Source organism: Leptodactylus fuscus, chromosome 1 (genome assembly GCF_031893055.1).
Source record: "Leptodactylus fuscus isolate aLepFus1 chromosome 1, aLepFus1.hap2, whole genome shotgun sequence".
NCBI lineage: Eukaryota > Metazoa > Chordata > Amphibia > Anura > Leptodactylidae > Leptodactylus > Leptodactylus fuscus.
The window spans coordinates 189,002,791-189,029,518 of NC_134265.1; the positions used below are offsets into that span (position 1 = coordinate 189,002,791).

General features: G+C 43.7%; 1 long non-coding RNA gene across 1 annotated transcript; it reads left to right on the top strand.

Annotated features, from left to right (window-relative positions):
• The first annotated feature begins 1,055 nt into the window (after positions 1-1,055).
• LOC142212657 (uncharacterized) lies at positions 1,056-26,159 on the top strand. Its single transcript, XR_012717206.1, has 3 exons — positions 1,056-1,109; positions 1,145-1,265; positions 25,914-26,159. It is a non-coding gene; the product is annotated as an uncharacterized LOC142212657 (long non-coding RNA).
• The last annotated feature ends 569 nt before the right edge of the window (positions 26,160-26,728 follow it).

Here is a 26,728-nt window from a genome sequence, read left to right on the forward strand (position 1 = left end):
TGTGCGGAATGCAGATTTACTGTATATCTGCAGCTACTGGTAACTTCAATGGGGCCCCTGCAGCTGCAACTTTTAGCCAACATTTTTAAGACTTATATTTTATATTTGAGAGGTTTTTACAGCACCATGCACAGTCACCACATCAAGCAAGGCTGTGATTTGTAGATCAAGTGCTTTTGCTGTGATCAAGGAATAAAGAGGAATTGGAGGAGTCTGTTCTTTATTGTGAACGGATGCCATGAACTCATTGAATTTACTCTGGAATGTGATCCCGCTGTGATGCATTATTTGGATCTTGAGGTCTGAATGACGTATGACAGACAAGGATTTGTGTGAACGTTGTTTTCAGAGCCAACAGATCAAAATAATTTACTGTGAAGAGATCATTTCCATGCTCCTAATATATTTAAGGGTATTGCAAAGGGACAGTTTGTTGAGGCCAGATTAATTCACAGTATAAAAATATGATAAAGATAAGGATAAACTGGTGATAAAAATGGCTGAAAGAGGCTATGATAAAAAAAAAAAAAAAGTAGAAGCAAACGGTGTTGAAGTTGGGAACAGACCTTTTTGGTATTGAGAAGACAAGGGACCTTTCCCCGTCTCTCTTACCAAAGCTGCAATTTGACTATTTACGGTAATTGTGTAATACAAACCTGTCAGGGGTTTGAGATACATAGGTGTGTGGTATACCAATGATACAAAGAATGTTGTACTGTGGGTTACGGAAAGTATTCGGACCCCTTTAAATTTTTCACTCTTTCTTTCATTGCAGCCATTTGCTAAAAGCAAAAAAGTTCATTTTATTTCTCATTAATGTACGCTCAGCACCCCATCTTGAAAAAAATAACAGAAATGTAGATATTTTTAAAAATTTATTAAAAAAAGAAAAACTGAAATAGCACATGGTCATAAGTATTCGGACCCTTTGCTCATTATTGAGTATTTGCACCCTTTTGAGCTAGTACAGCCTAGCCATGGGTCTTCTTGGGAATGATGCAACAAGTTTTTCACATCTGGATTTGGGGATCCTCTGCCATTTCTTCCTTGCAGATCCTCTCCAGTTCTGGCAGGTTGGATGGTGAAAATTGGTGGACAGCCATTTTCAGGTCTCTCTAGAGATGCTCAATGGAGTTTAGGTCAGGGCTCTGGCTGGGTCAGTCAACAATGGTCACAGAGTTGTTCCGAAGCCACTCCTTTGTTATTTTAACTGTGTACTTATGGTCATTGTCTTGTTGGAAGGTGAACCTTCGGCTCAGTCTGAGGTCCAGAGCACTCTGGAAGAAGTTTTTCCTTCAGGCGACTCTGCCATAGAGCTGAAGTGATAGCTGACTTTGTGGAACTTTCTCACATCTCCCTACTGCATCTCTGAAGCTCAGCCACAGTGATCTTTAGGTTCTTCATTACCTCTCTCACCAAGGCTGTCCTCCCATGATTGCTCAGTTTGGCTGGAGGTCTGTTAGGACTGTGCGGCAGGTGCAACCAAGGGATCAGGGTCGCAGCCTGTTCCGCTGTTACTGCTCAGTCCAGCATAGCAGGGGTTAAGTCCTTGCAGCCAGGTGGGCGTGGTTGGTCGCCAGACTGACAGGGGTGTCGTCCAGTGAGTGCTCGGCTTGGGCACCTGGGCTGGCTGCTTAAGACCGCCCTTTCCCTATTTAAGGAGGCAAGTTTGGCAGCCAAGTGCCTTTAGCCTCAAATTACAAATGCCATATGGTGCTGAGGCTCTGTGTGTGGCCCAGCATTGTTCTATATTTTGTCTGTGTCTTATATGTTTGTAGAAGTGGGTCTCCCTTCTGAAATTGAAGCTATTAGTTTAGGACATAGTTCACACAGTCTGTCAGCTTCCGGGCTGTGCTGTAACAGCAGGTGGCTGTAGTGGGTGAGGCCGAGTATAGTAACTGGGAGCACATGGTCATAGCTCTGTTTGTCTTGCACTGGAGTAACTGCAAGTCTTTGGTATTCATTTGCAGCTGTGCTGTCCTGCAGAGATCTTATATTCAGTTTCTGTATTTACCCAGATGGTGTTCTAACCCGGCAGTGACATTAACTGCCGGGTCCTGTTCACACCAGGGTAGCTCTGCAGTTCAGAGCCTAGTTGGGCTCCACAGGATATTATTATTTAGTAGAGATGAGCGAACAATGAAATATTGGAGACTCTATATTCGTTTCGAATAGCCCCTCAATATTTGTGTCAGGATACGGAGTCGCCGCAGTCTCCTTGCTGCGCGGCGTCTCCCTGGGAGACGTGTTAGGAGTTCTATTGGGTGTGCTTAGGTCATTAAGGGTTAATCTTTTCCTTACCTTCAGTCTCCATGTCATTAGCCATCAGGTGTGTTCTCTGCTGCTATTTAAACCCCACCCAGGCTTGGATCCTTGCCAGCCATTCACTTTGGGTTTCCTGGTCCCCCTGCTCAGTCTGTTTCCCTGTCTGGTTGTATTCGGTCTGTTCCTTGGTTATATACCCGGTTTGTATTTTTGACTATCCCTTGTCTTTTGATTCGGTACCTTTATTATATCTCCTGGCTCGACCTCTTGCTCGTCTGACCTCGCCTTCTCTTCTGTGTCTTGCTGGGACTTGTGGTCCTCCCTGGTTCCATGCTGTTTAGTCTTTTGTTTTGCATTGCAGTTACACTGTGCTTTCTGTTTAGGTGTGACCCCTGTGACTCCAGTCCCTAGGACTTTCAGGGCCTCCTCTTCCCTTATCCTAGCCACCGGGATAGAAGCGTAAGGAGTCGTGGTAGGTAGAGATGAGCGAACAGTGTTCTATCGAACACATGTTCGATCGGATATCAGGGTGTTCGCCATGTTCGAATCGAATCGAACACCACGTGGTAAAGTGCGCCAAAATTCGATTCCCCTCCCACCTTCCCTGGCGCCTTTTTTGCACCAATAACAGCGCAGGGGAGGTGGGACAGGAACTACGACACTGGGGGCATTGAAAAAAATTGGAAAAAGTCATTGGCTGCCGAAATCAGGTGACCTCCATTTTAGACGAATAGTGGATTTCAAATCCGGGTCATATGAGAATGTGAACTTTGTGACTATGAGACAGGGATAGCTGTACAGGCAGGGATAGCTAGGGATAACCTTTATTTAGGGGGGAATGTTATTAAAAATAACTTTTTGGGGCTCTATCGGGTGTGTAATTGTGATTTTTGTGAGATAAACTTTTTCCCATAGGGATGCATTGGCCAGCGCTGATTGGCCGAATTCCGTACTCTGGCCAATCAGTGCTGGCCAATGCATTCTATTAGCTTGATGAAGCAGAGTGTGCACAAGGGTTCAAGCGCACCCTCGGCTCTGATGTAGCAGAGCCGAGGCTGCACAAGGGTTCAAGCGCACCCTCGGCTCTGATGTAGGAGAGCCGAGGGTGCACTTGAACCCTTGTGCACCCTCAGCTCTGCTACATCAGAGCCGAGGGTGCGCTTGAACCCTTGTGCACACTCTGCTTCATCAAGCTAATAGAATGCATTGGCCAGCGCTGATTGGCCAATGTATTCTATTAGCCTGATGAAGTAGAGCTGAATGTGTGTGCTAAGCACACACATTCAGCTCTACTTCATCGGGCTAATAGAATGCATTGGCCAGCGCTGATTGGCCAGAGTACGGAACTCGACCAATCAGCGCTGGCTCTGCTGGAGGAGGCGGAGTCTAAGATCGCTCCACACCAGTCTCCATTCAGGTCCGACCTTAGACTCCGCCTCCTCCGGCAGAGCCAGCGCTGATTGGCCGAAGGCTGGCCAATGCATTCCTATGCGAATGCAGAGACTTAGCAGTGCTGAGTCAGTTTTGCTCAACTACACATCTGATGCACACTCGGCACTGCTACATCAGATGTAGCAATCTGATGTAGCAGAGCCGAGGGTGCACTAGAACCCCTGTGCAAACTCAGTTCACGCTAATAGAATGCATTGGCCAGCGCTGATTGGCCAATGCATTCTATTAGCCCGATGAAGTAGAGCTGAATGTGTGTGCTAAGCACACACATTCAGCACTGCTTCATCAAGCCAATACAATGCATTAGCCAGTGCTGATTGGCCAGAGTACGGAATTCGGCCAATCAGCGCTGGCTCTGCCGGAGGAGGCGGAGTCTAAGGTCGGACCTGAATGGAGACTGGTGTGGAGCGATCTTAGACTCCGCCTCCTCCAGCAGAGCCAGCGCTGATTGGCCGAATTCCGTACTCTGGCCAATCAGCACTGGCTAATGCATTGTATTGGCTTGATGAAGCAGTGCTGAATGTGTGTGCTTAGCACACACATTCAGCTCTACTTCATCGGGCTAATAGAATGCATTGGCCAATCAGCGCTGGCCAATGCATTCTATTAGCGTGAACTGAGTTTGCACAGGGGTTCTAGTGCACCCTCGGCTCTGCTACATCAGATTGCTACATCTGATGTAGCAGTGCCGAGTGTGCATCAGATGTGTAGTTGAGCAAAACTGACTCAGCACTGCTAAGTCTGCATTCGCATAGGAATGCATTGGCCAGCCTTCGGCCAATCAGCGCTGGCTCTGCCGGAGGAGGCGGAGTCTAAGGTCGGACCTGAATGGAGACTGGTGTGGAGCGATCTTAGACTCCGCCTCCTCCAGCAGAGCCAGCGCTGATTGGCCGAATTCCGTACTCTGGCCAATCAGCACTGGCTAATGCATTGTATTGGCTTGATGAAGCAGTGCTGAATGTGTGTGCTTAGCACACACATTCAGCTCTACTTCATCGGGCTAATAGAATGCATTGGCCAGCGCTGATTGGCCGAATTCCGTACTCTGGCCAATCAGCACTGGCTAATGCATTGTATTGGCTTGATGAAGCAGTGCTGAATGTGTGTGCTTAGCACACACATTCAGCTCTACTTCATCGGGCTAATAGAATGCATTGGCCAGCGCTGATTGGCCGAATTCCGTACTCTGGCCAATCAGCACTGGCTAATGCATTGTATTGGCGTGATGAAGCAGTGCTGAATGTGTGTGCTTAGCACACACATTCAGCTCTACTTCATCGGGCTAATAGAATGCATTGGCCAATCAGCGCTGGCCAATGCATTCTATTAGCGTGAACTGAGTTTGCACAGGGGTTCTAGTGCACCCTCGGCTCTGCTACATCAGATTGCTACATCTGATGTAGCAGTGCCGAGTGTGCATCAGATGTGTAGTTGAGCAAAACTGACTCAGCACTGCTAAGTCTGCATTCGCATAGGAATGCATTGGCCAGCCTTCGGCCAATCAGCGCTAGCTCTGCCGGAGGAGGCGGAGTCTAAGGTCGGACCTGAATGGAGACTGGTGTGGAGCTATCTTAGACTCCGCCTCCTCCAGCAGAGCCAGCGCTGATTGGTCGAGTTCCGTACTCTGGCCAATCAGCACTGGCCAATGCATTTCTATGGGGAAAAGTTAGCTTGCGAAAATCGCAAACTGACAGGGATTTCCATGAAATAAAGTGACTTTTATGCCCCCAGACATGCTTCCCCTGCTGTCCCAGTGTCATTCCAGGGTGTTGGTATCATTTCCTGGGGTGTCATAGTGGACTTGGTGACCCTCCAGACACGAATTTGGGTTTCCCCCTTAACGAGTTTATGTTCCCCATAGACTATAATGGGGTTCGAAACCCATTCGAACACTCGAACAGTGAGCGGCTGTTCGAATCGAATTTCGAACCTCGAACATTTTAGTGTTCGCTCATCTCTAGTGGTAGGCGCACTTCAATTAGGAAGTGCATTGGTCTGCCTCATCTCAGATATTACAGCATAGTTATAGCTGCAGGGCCTACGACCCCTTTTGTCATTAGTTGCACAGTGTTGCTTTCCCAGCTGTGTCACTTTGCACTGCCTGACCCTGACTCCAATCCTTACAATTTGACTATTCAAACGAATATTGATTCCCATTATAGTCTATGGGGAAAAATGCTCGTTTCAGGGAAAACCACTATTCAACTAAAGGAGAGTCACCAAGTCCACGAATAGCAGGAGGAAAGTGTTTAGGAGGAGTGCTGTGCAGTTAAAGCACACAGGCCCCATTATAGTCTATGGGGACCGTGTGCTTTAACTGCACAGCGCTTGCAGTTGCGCTGATAAAAAGTAAGCTCCCTCGTAACCGCAAGCTGCCAGCTCTCCCGACTAGCAAAGACGAACCTGCGGCAAATCAACGCTGGTTCTGCAGCAGGCTTGTCCTTGCTAGTCAGGAGAGCTGGCAGCTTGCTGTTACGAGCGAGCTTACTTTTTCTCATAGGAATGAATTGACCAGCGTTGATTGGCCAGTGTACAACATTCAGCCAATCAATGCTGGTTCTGCCAGAGGCTCGTCTGTGAGGAGGTGGAGTATAAGATCAGACCACAGCAGTCTCCACAATCTGGTCTCACAGCCTCTCACTTAAACCAAATCAGTTCTCTCTATGCTGCGCTGATGACGTCCAAAGAGACAGAAACGGTGCCGTCCGTAGCTGAGAAACTGATTTGGTTATAACCTCGCATCATGCAGCAAAGGCTTCTGGGAAGTCGGGCATGTTGTTCAGGGTTGCTTGCTATAGAGGGCAGCAAACAGAGGCACTGTCTCCCTGTTTACATCTTGGGAGACAGATTTGCATATTCTTCCCATGTTCCTTTGCAGTGGAGCAACTATGGCTATAAGTCTCCACACACCTGAGAAGGTGGTCTCTCCCTAAGGAGTAACGTTATCCCCACTATGAGAAAGAGAGTCAGCTACCTCATAACAGCAAGCTACCAGCTCTCCCGGCTAGTCAGGAGAGCTGGCAGCTTGCTGTTACGAGCGAGCTTACTTTTTCTCATAGGAATGAATGGACCAGCATTGATTGGCCAGTGTACAGCATTCGGCCAATCAACGCTGGTCCTGCCAGAGGCTCGTCTATGAGGGGGCAGAGAAAAAGTAAGCTCGCTTGTAACAGCAAGCTGCCAGCTCTCCTGACTAGCAAGGACGAGCCTGCTGCCGAACACTGTATAGCATTCGGCCAATCAACGTTGGCTCTGAATCGAATATTTACTGCAAATAGCTAGTAGTATTTGATCGAGTACAAATATTTCGAATACCGTAGTATTCGATCGAATACCTACTCGATCGAATACAATTCTCTCATCTCTATTACTTAGTTGTTTTCTTTAAGTATCCTGCTGACCGTTACAATGGCCAGGTCTAGGAAGAGTTCTGGTCAACCCAAACTTCTTCCATTTAAGAATTATGGAGTCCAATGTGCTCTTAGGAACCTTGAGTGCTGCAGAAATTCTTTTGTGTGGCAAGAGTTACAGTAATTAGTGCGTGGTCTGAAATGAGGATGGAGTCAACATTTGCAGTGATAACGGAGTAGAAATGTTGGTGATGTTCAAAGAAGTAATTAATGCGAGAATACATATCATGTACAGGGGAGTAAATACTTCAAAGTGCAACATTTGTCTTGGGCTCAGGTAGAATCCCATTGGATTAAGTCACAAAAAGCTGGGCTACCCACAGGGTCATATCTTGAAGGTTCAAGATAAGGTCCATAAAACAACCTAGAGGGTCAAGTGGGTGGGCAATAGACCAGTTATATGCAAGGGCTTCCCACATGTGAGTGTCAAGGGTAGCAACCTTTGGAAATAAGAGCTGGTGGAATTTAGACATAAAGGGGACTGGAAGTCTAGTCATAAATGCTAGTGCCTGGACAAACTAAGAAGTGGGTAAATAGGGCCAAAAGGTTCACTTATGTTTTGTTGTTCTCAAGGAGACATCCCAACTTGGTACAGTCATTCTTTGGCAGCTGGTAAATTGATAAGTTCCTTGGAAGTTGGCTCAGTGGTGTAAGATAAACTGCATTGAAGTGGTCCAGCTACATGGTTACGAACTTGACATCTGCATCCTTTCAATATCATTTGTGTAGAAGGTCTCTGGATGAGCCAATTGGAGATAGGTATCAGGTTGGTTTGTAGTAACCTAAACAAGTCCCTAGATCTTCATAGTGCTGAAGGGCATAGGGTGGCAAGTTCCTCCTGACTACTATGCGGAAGGGATGGCCCCAGTGATAGGAGGCTACCTGGCTTTTAATCAGGTCCAACACAGGGTGGAGAGTGTGTCTCATTGTCAGTGTACAGGTAGATTCATCAAGGAGCATGTAGACTGTTGTGCTATCCACTGACTGTGGAATGCTGGCCAGAAGCCTTCAAGATTGCTTCCCTATTTGTGTAGCAATGCAGGTGGAGTATCTGGTTTAGGAGAGCCAGCATGTTGTACACTATGAACTGTCTCTTAGGTATGTAGCCTCTTCAAGGCTCAGGGTGACAATTTCACACAAATTTTCTCCGTCCCCAATTGTCTTGATCATACAGGTGGAGTGTGAAATTTTGGAGTCTGAGAGCATGTATGAGGCTGCTTTAAGGATGCCATGCAATCCTCCAAGGAGGTATCAGCCAGTTCAGTCACTGTCCCAGTTCTGCTGGCCAACCCAGTTCAGCTCATACCTCTTCTAAGGCCTGCTGCTGAGCTTGCTTCATCCATGTAGCCACTGTATCCAAGTCATGTCTAGTAGGTAATACATGGATTAGTTCTCTAAATCACCTCTGCTCAGATGCTGCTGTTTGGTGCTTGGAAGATGGCAGCTGCCGACATCGAGGCTGGAGACCTACAGATGTCAAGAAATAATCAGCAGTATTTGGGGTCAATAATGGATCTGTGCCAGGCTGAAGATATTGTGTTGCTGGGGCAGCAGTGCCATGTCTTCTGTATTAGTGTCAGGGCTCATTCACATCTGCGCCCGTACTCTGTTCTGCAGGTTTCCGTTTCCTGCACAAAACAGGGGCAGGAGACGGAAACCTGCCGGCATGTTTCAAGCTCATTCATTTGAATGGGCTTGAAAAGTCTCCGGCCGTGTGCGCCGGTGAGCGTTTTATGCTCTCCATGGTGAAACCATTTTTTTTTAAACCGGACACAGAGTCGGACATGCAGTACTCTGTGCCCGATTTAAAAAAAAAAACGGTTTTGCTGTGGAGAGCATAAAACGCTCACCGGCGCTCACAGACGGACTCAGCATGACAGGTCTCCGTTTTCTGCATGCAGAAGACAGAAACCTGCGAACGGAGTGCCGAACGCTGGTGTGAACCCAGTGTCAGCCGCCACAATGCTTCGATGGATGAAAGAGCCCATGACTATGGCGATCAGACTGAGGTCGAGGGGTGTTCCTGCTTCCTTTTCAGCATAGTTGATGGAAACAAGGTGGATATCTGTAAAGAGGCACTCATGGCCAGGGAGCTTTCAATACATGTGGCTGCTCTGCACCATTGCTAAGCCACACCACAGGATACAATTCTAACTGTAAATGCAAAAAAGAAATATGTAAACCTGAAAAGTGAATAACATTTTCATTAAATAATGCATTAATGCATAATGTATTGAAAATTGCGTTAAATAATTCCTAACGCAATACAATAATACATTATCTAATACATTAAATAATGCATATCTAAAGCTATATATCACTTATCTTTTTCAGATGTCTGCAGGTCCGAAGATGGTCTCATGTAGATCTAAGGACGACTGGAATGCTCCTCCCTAATGATCTTCATCCAAGATGGCTGCTGATGGGATTCTTCTAGAAAATTCCCACTGCTTGGGAAGGCAGAGAATTAAACTTACATGACTGAATCCAGGGGGCAATATTATTCTGCTTCCCATTTCAATAGGAAGTCCACAAATGGATTCCGCCTAAAGATCGAGTATGACTTTTTTTTTTGTGGCTAGCTAAAAACACAAGCTAGAGGGACATTGAAATGAATGAAGATTGATTTCATGCAGAATTTGGAGCTGATCTTGAGGTGGAATCTGCATCAAATTCAGCACCAAATTCTGCTTTGTGAACATACCCATAATCACCTTTGAAAATAGTATTTAAAGAGGACTTTTCAACACTTCCATCAACTCCATTTGTTATCATGTTAGTAAGCGCAGCTCCACTGATTCTGGTGCAGTTGGGGGGTTTTTTCTCTAGTATCCCACCATTCCCAATGGTGTTCCCTGTTATCTTTGGTGTCTGATATGCTATTTAGGCTCTGCACTGTCAGCAGGGCAGTGTCAGGCAGGAGCAGACAAGGGTCTGATTCTGAAAAATGACACTGACTGCCTCTGAATCACACCCCCTGTCTGACAGTGCTCTTCTGGCATTATAGAGCTTAGATAGCAAACTGGGTACCAAAACTAACTGCAATTGTTGCTCTGAAACCATGGGGGCTAGAAAGAAAATGGTAAGAACTGGAGTTAGTGGAGGTGGAGAAAGGGCTTCTTTAAATTCCAACCCAGTGGACCAGCACCTATTAACAGATGCTGAGAACTTGAATTGGTAGTGGAAGGTCTTCTTTATTAATAATATCGTACCCGTCGTTCACATCTGCATTTGGTAATCCATTTGGGGAGTCCGCATGGGGACCCCCGAACGGAATACCAAACACATTTGCAAGCGGTGAGCAAACTATAATGGGGTCTGTGTGCTTGCCGCGCTCTACTCGCATAAATCACGCGGACGGGAAAGTAGATTGTGAACTACTTTCCTGCCCGCATGTTCTGTGTGGAGATCTGGCAGCAAGCACACGGACCCCATTATAGTCTAAGGGGATCGTGTGCTTTTACTGCACAGCGCTTGCAATTGCGTTTGGTATTCCGTTCGAGGGGGGTCCTCATGCGGATGTGAAGAGGGGTTACTCTTTTGTGTATACAAATCTAATGCAGTTGTATGTGTATCTAGTTAACTGCTATAAACAAACACTGTATAGCTTGATACTTCAGCTATATACCTTCTCATTTGTCTGTGCACTTTGCAAACATAATAATCCACAAAATATTTGGTAGGTTAGCAAGGTAAGGGACAAGATATGACAAGGTAAGAGACAGATAGAATGGAATGTAACTGTGGTATCAGACTACATACATGTAGTTGTATTTAATCATAAGGAAACAAAGGTCTGCAAAGCAGAACAATGCAAAAATATAGAATATTATATCTGATTTGAAAAAAAGACCCATAGCTAGACGGCTCAATAAAGCTGTCTACATATGGACAATTGAACACTTATAGGTAGAGTTGAAGAAAAAGCTGTATTTGTACCCAAGTGAGTCGACCAGTATGCACCAACATTGGAAATGTGTAGAAGAGACCTGGGATAGGCTTCATCCAGTCCCATAATGTTAAAGGGGTATTCCCACGTCGCATACTCACCAGTCTTCGTTGTTGTAAAATCTTCTGTCTTCCGGCTTTGTTGCGTCATTGGTGGGCGGGGTCACATGTGCAAAGCCAAGCGGCGAGATGCCGCTGGCCCTGCGTGCACGCTCATAGACCAGTCTAGCCTTCACAATGCGAACACAGACCCGGCATCCGCCTCTCTCTATTACAGCGGATGCCGGGTCTGTATTCGCATTGTGAAGGCTAGACTGGTCTCACCATCTATGAGCGTGCACGCAGGGCCAGCGGCATCTCGCCACTTGGCTTTAAATATGTGAATACAGACCCGGCATCCGCTGTAATAGAGAAGCGAATGCCGGGGACGGTTAGACGCCGGCACAGATGCACAGACACTGGCACAGATGCCATCAACAACGCTATGCTTCTGCCCTGCATGAAGCCAGCAGCGGCAGAAGCGATGCTGTTATTTCGCTCCTCCGCCCCCCCCCCCCCCTTCCCCCCGGAATAGCACCATCGCTCCTGCCGCTGCTGGCTTCAAGCAGGGCAGAAGCATAGCGATGTTGCTGGCATCTGTGCTGGCGTCTAACCCTCCCCAGCATCCACCTCTCTTTTACAGCGGATGCTGAGTCTGTATTGGCGGCCCCTTCCCCCCAAAGGGTAAACTACCCCCCCCCTCCAGGCTTGCTCCCGTGCACTTAGCACCTCCTCCCTCCCCCCTCAGAGCAGCAGATACATCACTTGACTTATGACCAGATAAGTCAAGGGATGTGTCCCAAAAAAATGAATAAAGTAAGATAGTGGACAAACAAAGCAGTTTTGCTGAAGCAATGTATTTAGGAAAAGTCTTACATTCACATTAACAAACAGTATAGATAGGATCCTTGTGATGGGCCAAACCCCTTTAATGACATTGGACTATTGTTATTCACTCATGAAATTCAAGACTGCTCCATTACATTTTTTGATCTCACCATTACCAAAACTGTGTCAGGCAGGCTATATACAACTATACACTGGAAACCCACAGCTGCCAATATCCTGCTTAGATGGAACAGCTGGAATCCCAGACCCCTAAAGGGGGTAGGCATTTCAGAAGGGCAATATTTGAGTATACGTAGAAATTGCACTACCTTAGCGGACTATCAAACTCAATCAATGAACTTTGTTCTGAGTTTTGAAGAAGGGGTAATGTATTTATTCACATAATCTTAGGCCTGGTTCACATCTGCATTCGGTATTCCAGTCGGGGAGTCCACTTAGGGACCCCCCAAATGGAATACTGAAAGCATTAAAAAACGGTTAGCTAAGAAACCATACAGACCCCATAGACTATAATGTGGTCCATGTGGTTTCCGCTCGGTGTCCACATGAATCATGCAAAGAGAAAAGTGCTGCTTGCTGTACTTTTCTTTTCACATGATTCATGCAGACACCGCATGATAAACACACAGACCCCATTATAATCTATGGGGTCTATATGGTTTCTTAGCGAAGCACTTAGACATTTCCCTTCTGTTAAATAAATTCCTGACTTTAGCACAAAAAACCCCAGCAAAATCTGCAACAAAAAAAACTGTTTCTGCAACATGGGGCCTCAGCCTCATACATACTTTACTTTTAACTAGACTGGCGTCTGCAGGACACTGATCTCATTAAAATGCATCCTCCATCTAAGGCCTGGTTCACATCTGTGTTTGTTAAATTCGTTTGAAATCAGTATTTAACATCTTCAAAAAATGATTTCAAACTGTCCGGATGAAAACTGTGTCAGTATGTAGTCAGTTTTTGACTAATCAGTTTTTCTTTTTTTTTCCCCCTTCTTCATTCTGAGCATGTGCAAAACAAATACAAACTGATTGCTATCAGTATGTAAGGGTCGGTTCACATTAGCGTTTGGCTTCCGTCCAGAAGGAGTCCGCATGAGGACCCCCCGAACAGAATACCAACGAAACTGCAAGCACTGTGCAGTTAAGCACACGGACCCCATTATAGTCTAATGTCTGAAAGCAGACGGAATGGCACAAACTGATTACATACTGATTACTTTTAAAATTTTTACATTGAAATGAATGGGTTTTCACCCGGACTGTTTGAAATCAGTTTTTGAAGATGTCAAGTACTGATTACGAATGGAATGGCCAAATGCAGATGTGAACCAGGCGTAACTGTCTTATCCAATGCAAGCCACTTCAGGCCTTTGGTTTACAAGTCACAGAGACCACAGAAAGAAGACATTTGCTTCTGATGGGTGTGATGACACCAAAGCATCACGCCTCCTATACTGAGACACAGATATCCTTCGTGGTCACTGCACATAGAGAGCAGGTTAAGCAGAGGCTGTGGTTTTGCTCATAAAGGGATTGCAAATAGGGCAGTATAACTTTTCTTTTTAGCAAAGATGTGGGTATTTTTATAGTATAAAGAATCATTAGGAGGGGGATTTATAACTATAAGGGGGGATTCATTAGGTAGCATTATGACGATGGAGGGTCATTATATGTGAGGGCATTATTAACATAAGGTGGTCATCCTAGCATTAGCATAATGTGTCACATATATCATCCCATCCCAGATCATACGGTTACACAAAACGGTAAAGTATATTTTAGGTGCGTACAACTACTATTGTAGTGTAGTTTGAATAGTCTGATTGATGGAAGAAGTTGGGTTTCTTTGTAGAGTTAAATAAGTATTGTATAAGCTAACTGGAATTGTATTTCTTCTATGTTATCCTGTTTGCCCATCACTACTAGGGCAACACCTTTATCGGCTCATTTTATAATTAGGTTGAAATTAGTCCACAAGGTGTTTAACGCTATTTTTTCTATTTGGGTTAAGTTAGAGTGACATCGTAAAGTTCCCTAGGATATACTGGATAGAAGTGCATTAATGTCTTCTTCTAGTGAGGAAACAAAGATTTGAGGAAATATAGATCTCTATATGAGAGTGGGGGATTGAAGTGACTAAGTGTCCTTAATCCCAAATTAGAGATTGAGAAATTCAGAACTGTGGAGTTTGTGGAGAGAAGGCTTGATGTTATTGAGGTATGCTTTCAGTCTTATTTGTCATAAAAAATGGTGAAGATCTTCATCAAGGGTAAATGCAGCTGTATGCCAAAAGGATAGGCCTTTTCCCAAAACAGTTAGTTGAGTAGGTGGGGGCAAGGGAGGATCCTGCCCTACAATGTCCGCGAGAATACAGTGGAGACCCGTGCTGCAGGAGAGCAGCCGCCATCTTTAACCCCTTCATTTTTACGGCATTCACTGTGCAGCCAAAATGACATGTCACCTGTATTCTATGTTTCGTTATGATTCCAAGGATGCCTAATTTATATGGTTTTATTTACATTTTAAGCCCTTAAGAAAAATCCAAAACTATGCCAAATTTTTTTTTTCTAAAAGTCGCCATATTCTGACACCCATAACCCATATTTTAAACTTCTGAGTACAGGGATGCATCGGGCATCTTTTTTTGCGGGATCAGGTGTACTTTTTAGTTATACCATTTTGGGGAATATCTATTGCTTTGATCACTTTTTATTCAAATTTTTATCAGAGGCAAAACACTGAAAAAACTGCAGTTTGTTACTTTTAAATTTTTTTCCTGCTACGACGTTTACCATTCAGGAAAAATATTTTATAGATTTGTAGGCCTGGCATGTTTGGACCTAGGGATACCTAATGCCCAGACAGTCAGAGACAGACACAAAAATGCAGGTATGAACAGGGTTTTACCCTGTGTATTTATTTTGAAAAAAAAAACTGTGAGAAAATAAACAAGCCTTAACTTCAGGCAAAACGATAAAAAAAACACCTTGCTCAGCTGAGCAGCTAACTAAATAGGCAAATTCCTAGCTATACGTGTGGCTTGCTCCAGGCACACGGACAGAACTTAAGCAGCAGTTCACACTGGAGTCCCACCAGTCTTCACAGGGAAGGACAGAGCCCAGCACCTTCTCACTCCCCCAGGAACTGCCCAGAACTGAGGTCTTGTCAGGCTTTATAGGCCTGTAATGAGGCCCAGCTCCCACCAGTGCTTGAGCTCCTTTCTGCTATAGGAAAGAAGTGGTTAAAAATCACAGGTGAAGTTTTGCTACAGCCCTATAGTGACCTCGCTCACCACACATAAGATAGGACTCTGGGGGACATATAGTGTCCTTCCAGGACTCTATCTATCTATCTATCTATCTATCTATCTATCTATCTATCTATAATTTTTTTATTTTTTTTTACTTTTCTTTACATTTTTAATGCATTTATTAGACCCCCTAGAGGCCTTGAACCCCAGGAGGTCTGATCACTAATGCAATGCATTACAATGCTAATACATTGCAATGCTTTGCAAAAAAAAACTGCAACTCTATTGCAGGCTACATAGAATAGCCTGCAATAGAATCCATTGAATGACAGGCCAGGGAGCCTTCACAAGGCTCTCTACTGTCATGGCAATGGGATCCCGGACCCCTTCTTTGCCCCAGACACCCACGCACTGCCAGGAAAATGGCGCCTCAGTCAGTTTTGACCAAGGCGCCAGAGGGGTCAATTCCCGTGATCGGAAATGGAACATAACTAATACTTCCACCCCATAATACTTACGTGTCTTCCTTTTTAGACTTCCTCCTGCGGGACATCTCCTCCCTCTTTTCTGACTCTGCTGGTGTGCGCAATAGTCCTGGTGTTGATCTGCGCTCTGCAGCTGGAAAAGGGGGTGTGAGAGGGAGGGGGAGGTAATGAGAGGTGCAAGTCAGCCTACAAGTGCCAAGATGCCTTAGGTAAGACAGCATGAAGCTACACCGTGTACAAAACACATAATTCACTCAAAACATTGCTAAAAAACATTTTTTGCCCAGAAAACGCCTTTAAGTACTTTGCTAAATCATAAACAGATATAGAGAGTAGAGAGATCCATCTACTTTCTCAGCACCCTTAAATGAAGGGAAATACAGTGCTGTTCAAATGTTAAAGGTAGGTGTGGAAAAAAAATGCTCTAAAGTAAAAATGTTTTCATAACTAGAATGAACAAAAAAAATAAATCTGGGGCCACGCGGTGCGTCAGTGGTTAGCACTGCAGCCTTGCAGCGCTGGTATCCTGGAGTTCAAATCCCGCCAAGTGCAAAAAACCATCTGCAAGGAGTTTGTATGTTCTCCCTGTGTTTGCATGGATTTCCATCCCATATTCCAAAGACATACTGATAGGGAAAAATGTACATTGTGAGCTCTATGTGGGGCTCACAATCTACATTTAAAAAAAAAAAGAAAAAAAAAAACCTAAATCAAATTATAATTTGGTGTGACCACCCTTTGCCTTCAAAGCAGCAACAATTCAGGAACTCAGTTCACTCTTCAAACATTTTGGAGATGTCGGATCTTCTACGGATGTAGTTTTTCTTTAATCTTTCTGTCTCTTCATGTAATACCAGCCAGGCTTAATATTATTTTGATCAGGGCTTTTGTTTCTCTTTACTCTGAAGATAGTTCTTAATGACATTGGCTGTGTATTTGGCGATGTTTTCCTGCTCAGAAAAAATCTGTAGTCCATCAGATGCCTCCCTGATAATATTGCATGATGGAAAACGATCTTCCTGCATTTCTCAACATTATTCCTGACCAAATCCACAACTCAATTTGCTGAAATACAGCCCCAAGCTTGCAAGGAACCTCCACCAAGCTTGACTCTTGCCTGCAGTCACTCACTATTGTACTACTCTTCAGTTCTGTTACAGCCAAATATTTCACATTTTGACTCATCAACCCAGGGCACCTGCTTTCATTATTTGCACCCCAGTTCCTATATCTTTGTACATAGTTAAGTTGCTTGGCCCTTTTTCCACATCAAAGGTATGGCTTTTCAGCCATAAGTCTTGCATGAAGGCCACTTCTGGCCAGGCTTCGCCAAAGAGTAGATAGGTGTACCTAGGTCTCACTGGTTTCTACCAGTTCTGAACTGATGATACTGCTGGACGTCTTTGGATCTTAAAGAGTAGTAAGCTTAATGTATCTTTTATCTGTTGCACAAAGTCGCTTCTACAGTCCTCAACATGGCCCATGTAGCCAATGTCATTAATGTAGCCAATGTCATAAACAACTATCTTCAGCTTAAAGAAGAAGAAGGAGTCCTCAAAGTGAAGATATGGTCCCCACAGATCCCTGATCTCAACATCATCGAGTCTGTCTGGGATTATATCAAGTGGAAGAAAGATATAAGCAAGCCTATGTCTACAGAATTTCTGTGGTTAGATCTCCAATATATTTTGAGCAACATTCCTGTTTTAGTTCCTTCAAAAACCGTGTACAAGTGTGTCTAGAAGTATTACTGCTGTTTTAAAAGCAAGTCAGACAAAATATTGATGCGATTTAGATTTCTCATCTGTTCATTCACTTTGCAATTTGTTAGTTGATAGAAATAAACTTTTTTTGAAAGTATTATTTTTTTGCAGCATTTTCCACCTTTGCACAATTCTGCATGTTTCCATGTCTTTTTATGGATTCATGTAGAAATTTCAAAGGATAAAAATAAAGACCATATGACTAGAAACGGAAGGGGAATGATCATAGAGGGTTACCCACAGGTCTGTGGTATGACATATTCTGAGTGGAGTGGTGATGAGGATACTCTTTGTGACCTGTTCGTCAGAAAGGAAGTAAACCACTAAAGAATTGTGTTATCAATTTCACAAAAAAGACTTTAGTCTATGTATTAGGATTTCCTGGTCAACGGTGTCAAAAGCTGCTGAGAGATCTAAGAGAATTAAGATGATGCCTTCACCTCTGGCCAGAAGGAAAATGGTTCTCATAGATAGCATTACCATATAGTCTGGTATCTAAATGTATACCAAGTGCATTTTCTATAATTAACCCTAAGAGGGCCACGGTAAAGAAGGCCAGAAGCTACTGAAGGCACGTGGGTCCATCCAGGACTTATTATAGAAAAGCTTAATGACTGCTGCCTTGAGTAGTTCAGGGAAGATTCCTCTGCATAGAAGAATTACCTATGTTTATGATTGCCAGAAGAAGCAGGTCAGACCATTCTGACTTAAGTCCTGAGTCCAATTCACATACAACCTTTATAAAACAGTAGCTCAAAGATCGCTTTAAAATGTTTTATCAGATATAACCCATACTAAGATATGTCTCTATAGGTTCTTGCCTTTTTGGTCCATGGGGAATGAAACTATAAACACTTACATGTTCTTCAATTGGTTCCATATTTTCTTCACCCACGGATGTTCACTAATCCCCACATCAAATAGCCGAATTTCTCCCATCATTGCTGAAGTTGAAATCAATTTAAAGAGAATTTTACCACCATTTGCAGTAATCGTATTATAAAATGAAGTCATACAAAAATATAATTCATTTCACCTAAGAATTTAAACATTTAATTCACTGTCTCCTTTCATTTTTTTAATTAATCCTTGACCTGGATTTCCAAAAAATACATTTAGATATAAGAAACTGTATTGGTCAAAGGTAGAGAAACATTTAATTTAAGGAATTTCAGTAATACCATTCCTTAATGATTATCCCTCAGTCTGACATTTCTAGCAAGCACTACAATCAGTTACAGTTAGATGTGCAAGGTTGTCTAAGAATATACTGGGCAAATTCAAAGGGCCTAGACTTAATTAAATTTCTTGCTTTACAGAGGAATCCACTAAGTTTGCAATGTCAAGACAGGTTAATATTACCTTAAAGCATACCACTAAGATTAAATCCAGACTTAGACATTCAAAATGTATAAAATCACTTGTGTTACTTCTCAGATAATGAAGTGCAAAGTCAAAAGTTGAAAATAAACCTCCTGAACTTTTTGTTAAATAGGACAACTTATTACAATATAAAGTATATAAATATTCTTACAGTAATCAAAGGCAATAAATTATTATTCCAGATAATTTTGTAGGGGTGATGAATGTATTACATTTATAAATATTAGTTCTATATTACATATCATTACAAATGTGACCAAATATGACAATCAAATATACAATTATCTCCATGGCCTTCCAGCAAATGCTCTCGCTTCACTCCACTCTAAACTCTGCCACTCGCTTAATCCTTCTTTCCCCCTATTTTTCATCAGCCTCTCCCCTCTGTCAATTCCATCACTGGCTGCCCATCACCCAGCGAATGCCGTTTAATGAACTAATCTCCCACTACTTACCCTCACATAACTATAATTCCTCTCAAGAATTCCTACTCCCTTCTGCTCTTATCCGCTCTTCCCACAATCTCCTCCAACACTTCCCCCATGCATAACCTATACTCCAAAACTTAATACGCATTATGAAGCCAATCTGGCCCACATGACATCTGTGCCTACATTACATACAGAGGGCTGAAAGCAGCAGGGAGTGCGCCGGAGCCCAGGAGTGATAAGTACCACTGTTTTTTATGTTTGTCACCTCCTCTGGGCCTCCGATCATTATACTCTAGGGTCTGAAAAGACGCCAGAGTATGATAATAGTTCTTGGTGGCATAATACTATATGCAGGGGCCACTATGGGACATAATACTGTCTGTAGGCGCCACTGTGGAACATAATGCTGTGTGCAGGGGCCACTGTGGGACTAAACACCAAGTGCAGGGGCAACAATGGGACATAGTACCATGTGTAAGGGCCACTGTGTGCCATATTAACATGTGTAGGAGCCACTGTAGAACATAATACTGTGTGCAGATGCCACTGTCCGACATAATACCGTGTGGAGTGGCCACTGTAGTACATAATACTTTGTACAGGCCACTATGTGGAGGGGCCACTATGGGACATTATACTGTCTGGAGGCCATTTTGGGACATTATAGCATGTGTAAATGGGGCTTTATACTGTGTGAGGACCAGGAAAGGGGGCGCTATGCCATGGGAAGGACCCAAATCAAAAGTTTGCTGGGAGGCACAGTCTTTGCTAGTTATGCCCCTGCCTCTACCCCACTGTACCAGTTGGTCACTGTTAGCATTATACTTATTTTGTGTATTGTATATATTGGATCTAAACCCTCAAATGTGCAGTACCGTGGAATTAATGGTGCTCTAAAAATAAATAATAATAAAATACAATGATCAGCATATTAAAAATTTTTATATTAAAAAGAGGGAAGAAAACATGATCATTATGATGTGACACGTTCTGCAATGCTTTTCCATACTAACTTTGCAAGCAATAGCATTTTACTGCATATTTTTACTTTTTCAATGTTCATTCCAAAGGACCAACAAGTGATTGGTAAGTGCAGCCAAAATAAAATAGAAAATAAAGTAGAATAAAACTTTATTAATCCGGATGGAAATTTGGTTACCTTGACATCTGCAGAGAGAATACAGTAGGGTTATTATTAGAGATGAGAGAACACTAAAATGTCCGAGGTTCGAAATCCGATTCGAACAGCTGCACACTGTTCGACTGTTCGAACAGATTTCGAACCCCATTATAGTCTATGGGGGGAAATGCTCGCTTCAGGGGTACGCAAAATTCAATAACATTATACTTACCAAGTCCACGAGTGACGGTCGGGCTGGATTCTCCTTGAAGTCTTTTCCCGGCGCATTGTCCCCGCGGCGTCTTCCGGCTGGAATTCACTCTGCCTAGGCATCGGGGCCTAGGCAGAGCTGACTGCGCATGCGCGGTCGGCTCTGCTCGGCCCGACGCCTGAGCAGAGCCGACTGCCCATGCGAGGGCCGGATGCCTAGGCAGAGTGAATTCCAGCCGGAAGACGATGCGGGGACGCTGCATGGAGAAGACTTCTAAAGGTAAGAGAAGAACCAGCGTTGATTAGCAGAATGTATTGCATTCTGCCAATCAACGCTGGTTCTGCATCGAACCTTAAACTTCGAACAGCTAGTAGTGTTCGATCGAGTACGAGTATTTCAAATACCGTAGTATTCGATCAAACACCTACTCGATCGAACACTACTTGCTCATCTCTAGTTATTATACTTACATTACATTGCAACAAAGGGTTGGGCCTAGTGGAGTTAAGGGGGCAGGTAACAGTGGACATTGGTGGATAGGGTAAAAGGTGGGGGAGGTCAGAGTGAGGAGGAATGGAGGCCAGTCTCATGTTGTATGGCAGCTCAGGTGTTGTGCATGATCCTCCATCTAGGGCCCGCATCTTTCATGTTTGATGGCTTTGGAGTTGGGTAGCTTGATGGGCATGAGAATGAGTGATTGGTGGAACCTCTCAGAACCACAATTCAATTGTATCAAGCAGCCGCTGAATTTCCTGTGCTGTGACATCATTGTTGGGTTTAGCGGGTGATTAGGGTTTTTCATGATTGACTTCACCTCCTATAGGGTTCTGAACAAGGAAAAGGGGAATGGAAAATCACAGCCCACTTACGTGACCTTCTTTGTTGAGATTCTTGCTCATATGTGTCACTAACCAAAAGGAAGGTGGATGCCCGAATCAATTATTCCATCGGCTTCGGAATGGATTGGATACAACAGCAAGGAGGAATCCAATACCACACCCGAATCCTTAAAACTTTAACTTTTATTAACTTCCAGCTTTAAAATCCATGAGACATGAATGCCATTAACAGATTGGTTCTTTCATATTGAGAAAAGAAACGTCCAGCTGACGCGTTCAGGGTTCTCCTCTTGACGGTCAGACGGTATTTTGGTGTCAATGAATTGACTCTTAATTGATTTTTCCAGTCTGTTCCTGTCCTTTTTCCTTATGGCACATCCTCAGCTGGTCGCAGCAAAGAAGATTGCACTAGTCAAGGCTGTGTGGTAGCATATTTCCAGTTTGTTCCCCACATGGAATGAGCATAGCTTCCTTAAGAAGTATAGCCAGCTATGAATTTTCTGTCATCCTCTTCAGTGGATACTCTCCACCACGACTAAATTGCCCGAGAATTTCTGGAGGTGGTAGCTAGGTCGAGTTACATTTAAAGTTGGCTAGGTATAATGTGAATAGCAAGGGGTATCTCTGATTGAACTGAGTACTATACAGTGGGCTTTCCACATTTTCACATTCAAACCCTCAACACTTCCTGCCGCCTCCAACTCAAAAAACATCCAACGAATCCGCTCCTTCCTCACCCCTGAAACTACTAAGATGCTCGTCCAGGCCCTCATAATCTCCCGCCTAGATTACTGCAACACCCTTCTCCACGGACTCCCAGCAAACACCCTCGCCCCCCTCCAGTTCACCTTAAACTGTGCTGCTCGTTTAATTCACCTCTCCCCCCGATCTTCATCGGCTGCTCCGCTCTGCCAGTCCCTCCACTGGCTACCCATAGCCCAGCGAATAGAATTCAAGCTACTAACGCTAACATACAAAGCCATCCACAACCTGTCCCCTCCATATATCTCTGAACTAACCTCCCGCTACCTACCCACACGTAACCTCAGATCCTCCAATGACCTCCTACTCCGCTCTGCTCTCATCCGCTCCTCACACAACCGTCTCCAAGATTTCTCCCGTGCATCCCCCATACTCTGGAACTCCTTACCAAGACACATAAGATTGAACCCCACAATCACAGGCTTCAAGAAGACCCTGAAGACTCACATATTCAGGAAGGCCTACAACCTCCAATAACATTATCACCACACCACTATCTGTACAGTCTCCCCCTCTCCTTCTGTCTCTACCCCCCTCCCCTCATAGATTGTAAGCCCTCGCGGGCAGGGCCCTCTACCCCACTGTGCCAGTCGGTCATTGTTAGTATTATATCTACCGGTATATTTTGTGTATTGTATGTAAACCCCCAAATGTAAAGCACCATGGAATTAATGGAATTAAATAAATAAACAATAATAATAATAATAATTTTCACCAATTGTGGCTTGTTGATCAAGCAATCTGTGATCCATTTGGTTAATGTGCATGATACCACCATTTTATTTAGTTTTTTTGCAGTCAGGCTAATTATGTTGAACACCCTTGAGAAATTGAATTTTCTTGTATCTTCCAGGTAGGAGTGCACTCTGTGTAGAAGGTAGGTCACTGTGTCCTCCAACCAATAATCAGTCTGTATATGAATTGAATGGTCAAGTAGTCATTGGAGGACTATCTGTTCTAATGCTTTCTAATGCGTACCCTGAAGATCTCGCTTAGTTGGGGGCTGTTTTGCATAGGACCCTAACTACCATTCCATCTGTGGCTATTGCCTTACCTGGTTTGATCTTGAGCTGTTCCTTCTCAATCTCATGGGGATCTAGTGCTATTACTTTGCTTGGGTTGTTACGTTCCTACCTGGATCATTGCTACATTGCTGAATCTAATGAAATGGAGGGGGGGGGTTTCTATCAGCTCTGTATCTAGCTTTGTTCAATGGTTGGTTCTGCAGTCGCATAGCTTCCATTATAGTTTCTTCAGGGTCTCCACTAGTAGGTCCCTCTTTCCCAGATTTGACCTTTTTCCTCTGGACTATGTTGTCCTGCACAATTTTATTTAGCCTGTGACCAGAAAGGGCATTCCAATCTGTGCAGCTGAAGCATGCTTCCATCTCCTCATTGCTTTTATCAGCCCAAAATCGCACAAGCTTCACCTCCACTGGCTGAGTTTTGACAACAGGGCGGTACCCGGTCTTCTGCATGGTCATGTTGTAAACAGACCCTCCCAGTGGGGGGAATGGTCTGGCCAGGTATGAATTTTCTACGTTGCAAAGCATTAGGTCTAGTGTGTTAAAGTTTCTGGGTTGGTCTTCAAAGTACTGGTGGAATCCAGTTATCTGATCCGCAACTGGTAAGTGATTAGAAGTCACCAGCAAAGATCATAATTGCATTTGGTTTCTCAGATTGTATTTTTGACAATGTTGTGAGCTAAGATCTCACTGGTGTTGACTGGTCATGGAGGAATATAGATAGCTGTGACCAGGACTCCCTGGCAAGAAGAAGAGATGGACTAAGATTGGGTTCACAACAGCGCTCAAACTCCGTTCAGGGTTTCTGTCCCTGGACCCACTTAAAAAATGCAGGGAGTTGGGGCCACACGGTGGCTCAGTGGTTAGCACTGCAGCCTTGCAGTGCTGGAGTCCTGGTGTTCAAATCCTGCCAAGGGCAAAAAACCATCTGCAAGGAGTTTGTATGTTCTCCCCATGTTTTCATGGATTTCGATCCCATATTCCAAAAAAAAAGACATACTGATAGGGAAAAATGTACATTGTGAGCTCTGTGTGGGGCTCACAATCTACATTAAAAAAAAAAAAAAAATGTGGGGAGAAAAGTGATGCAAGCAGCACTATTCTCTCTGCATTTTTTGCCCTTTTCGGGCAGAGACTCAGCGGAAACAGGTCGGAACCCCTGCAGATTCCATTATAGTCCCCAAGTGGACCTCTGAATGGAAACTCGAATGCAGGTGTGAACCCAGCATAACCATGTCACAACATGTGACAGTTGGATGTCATGTCTGACAAAAAAAGCTATATAAACTGTAAGTGACCGTCTAATGTTTTACCTGTGCCTTATCATTCTCATATATTTTAAAAAAGAGTTATAACAAGGTTACCTATTAAATAATCAGAGATGTACTGAATGTTATGAAAAAAACTAGAAGGTGTCAAATAAGGTCTTCAAGCGTGGATAATTAAGGCAAAACATTGGCTGGATCATGAGAGAATTAAAGATAATGAATGACTTTGTAACTGGTCCCCTAAGAATTTGCAATACAGACAGCATGTGTTTAATTGTCCAAAATTCAGTTTAATTGATTCCACTTCTGTTCACATATTTTAGCTTTCAACTGCATCCCACGAGGTGAACTCATTTTATTACTTTCGAGCATGTAAAAAATTGTTTTTTTGGGGGGGTTGTTTTTTTTTTAACACATTACGAATGAAAATGCTGTGAATCATATTCACATAGGGGAAAGTAAGAACTATGAAAAAACCTGGTGCTGAGCAGTATGTACTGTATCATACACCTGAAGGCTGTCTGTCAACAATGTAAACAAAATTATGCAAGAGGATGTTCAATGCATATTATGATACACAAGTCCTAGATATTTCAGGGTAGGGGATCTAAATTTAAAAAAAAAAAAAAAGAAAACTACCAGACACCAGTAGAAAGAGTCCTATGGGTAAAAATCTAATTTTCTAATCAGATGCAAATGTTGCATTAGTATATAATGTAACATAATATAATATAATATAACATAACATCACATAATATAATATAATATACAATCCCAATTCCATCAGAAATGTAGGTTTATTAACTGTGCTCTGATAACAAGCTGGGCAGTCCCAAATATGCAGGACACAGCGGCCATGGCAACTTTCTTAGGGGTTTTGTTTTTATGGTGTTCACTCGGCAACCAAAATGACATTTGGTACAATTCCGGGGATACCACGCTTACATATTTTTATTTACAGTGGGTATGGAAAGTAATGCGACCCCTTAAAATTTTTCACTCTTTGTTTCATTGCAGCCATTTGCTACAATCAAAAAAGTTCATTTTAAAAAAAAAAAACAGAAATGTAGATATTTTTGAAAATGTATTAAAAAAGAAAAACTGAAAATTCACATTGTCATCAGTATTCAGACCCTTTGCTCAGTATTGAGTATTTGCACCCTTTTGAGCTAGTACAGCCTAGCCATGAGTCTTCTTGGAAATGATGCAACAAGCTTTTCACATCTGGATTTAGGGATCCTCTGCCATTCTTACTTGCAGAACCTCTCCAGTTCCGTCAGGTTGGATGGTGAACATTGGTGGACAGCCATATTCAGGTCTCTCCAGAAATGCTCAATTGGTTATTTTGAAGCCACTCCATTGTTATTTTAGCTGTGTGCTTGGAAGGTGAACCTTTCGCCTAGTTTAAGGTCCAGAGCACTCTGGAAGAGGTTTTCTTACAGGATATCTCTGTACTTGGCCACATTCATCTTTCCTTCAATTACAACCTGTTGTCCTGTCCCTGCAGCAGAAAAACACCCCCATAGCATGGTGCTGACACCACCATCATGTTTCCCTGTTGGGATTGTATTGGGCAGGTGATGAGCAGTGCCTGGTTTTCTCCACACATACCACTTAGAATTAATGCCAAAAAGTTCAATCTTCGTCTCATCAGACCAGAGTGCTTCATGTGTTTTTTGGCAAACTCTATGTGGGCTTTAATATGTCTTGCACTGAGGAGGGGCTTCCTTCAGGCCACTCTGCATAAAGCCCCGACTGGTGGAGGGCTGCAGTAATAGTTGACTTTGTGGAACTTTCTCTCATCTCCCTACTGCATGTCTGGAGCTCAGCTACAGTGATCTTTGGGTTCCTCTTTACCTCTCTCACCAAGGCTCTTCTCCCACGATTGCTCAGTTTGGCTGGACGGCCAGTTCAAGGAAGAGTTCTGGTCATCGCAAACTTCTTCCATTTAAGGATTATGGAGGCCACAGTGCTCTTAGGAACCTTGAGTGCCGCAGAAATTCTTTTGTAACCTCGACCAGATCTATGCCTTGCCACAATTCTGTCTCTATACTCCTTGGGCAGTTCCTTTGACCTCATGCTTCTCATTTGCTCAGACATGCACTGTGAGCTGTGTGGTCTTGTATAGACAGGTGTGTGCCTTTCCTAATCAAGTCCAATCAGTTTAATTAATCACAGCTTTGACTCCAATAAAGGAGTAGAACCTAATGTGTATGTGTTATAC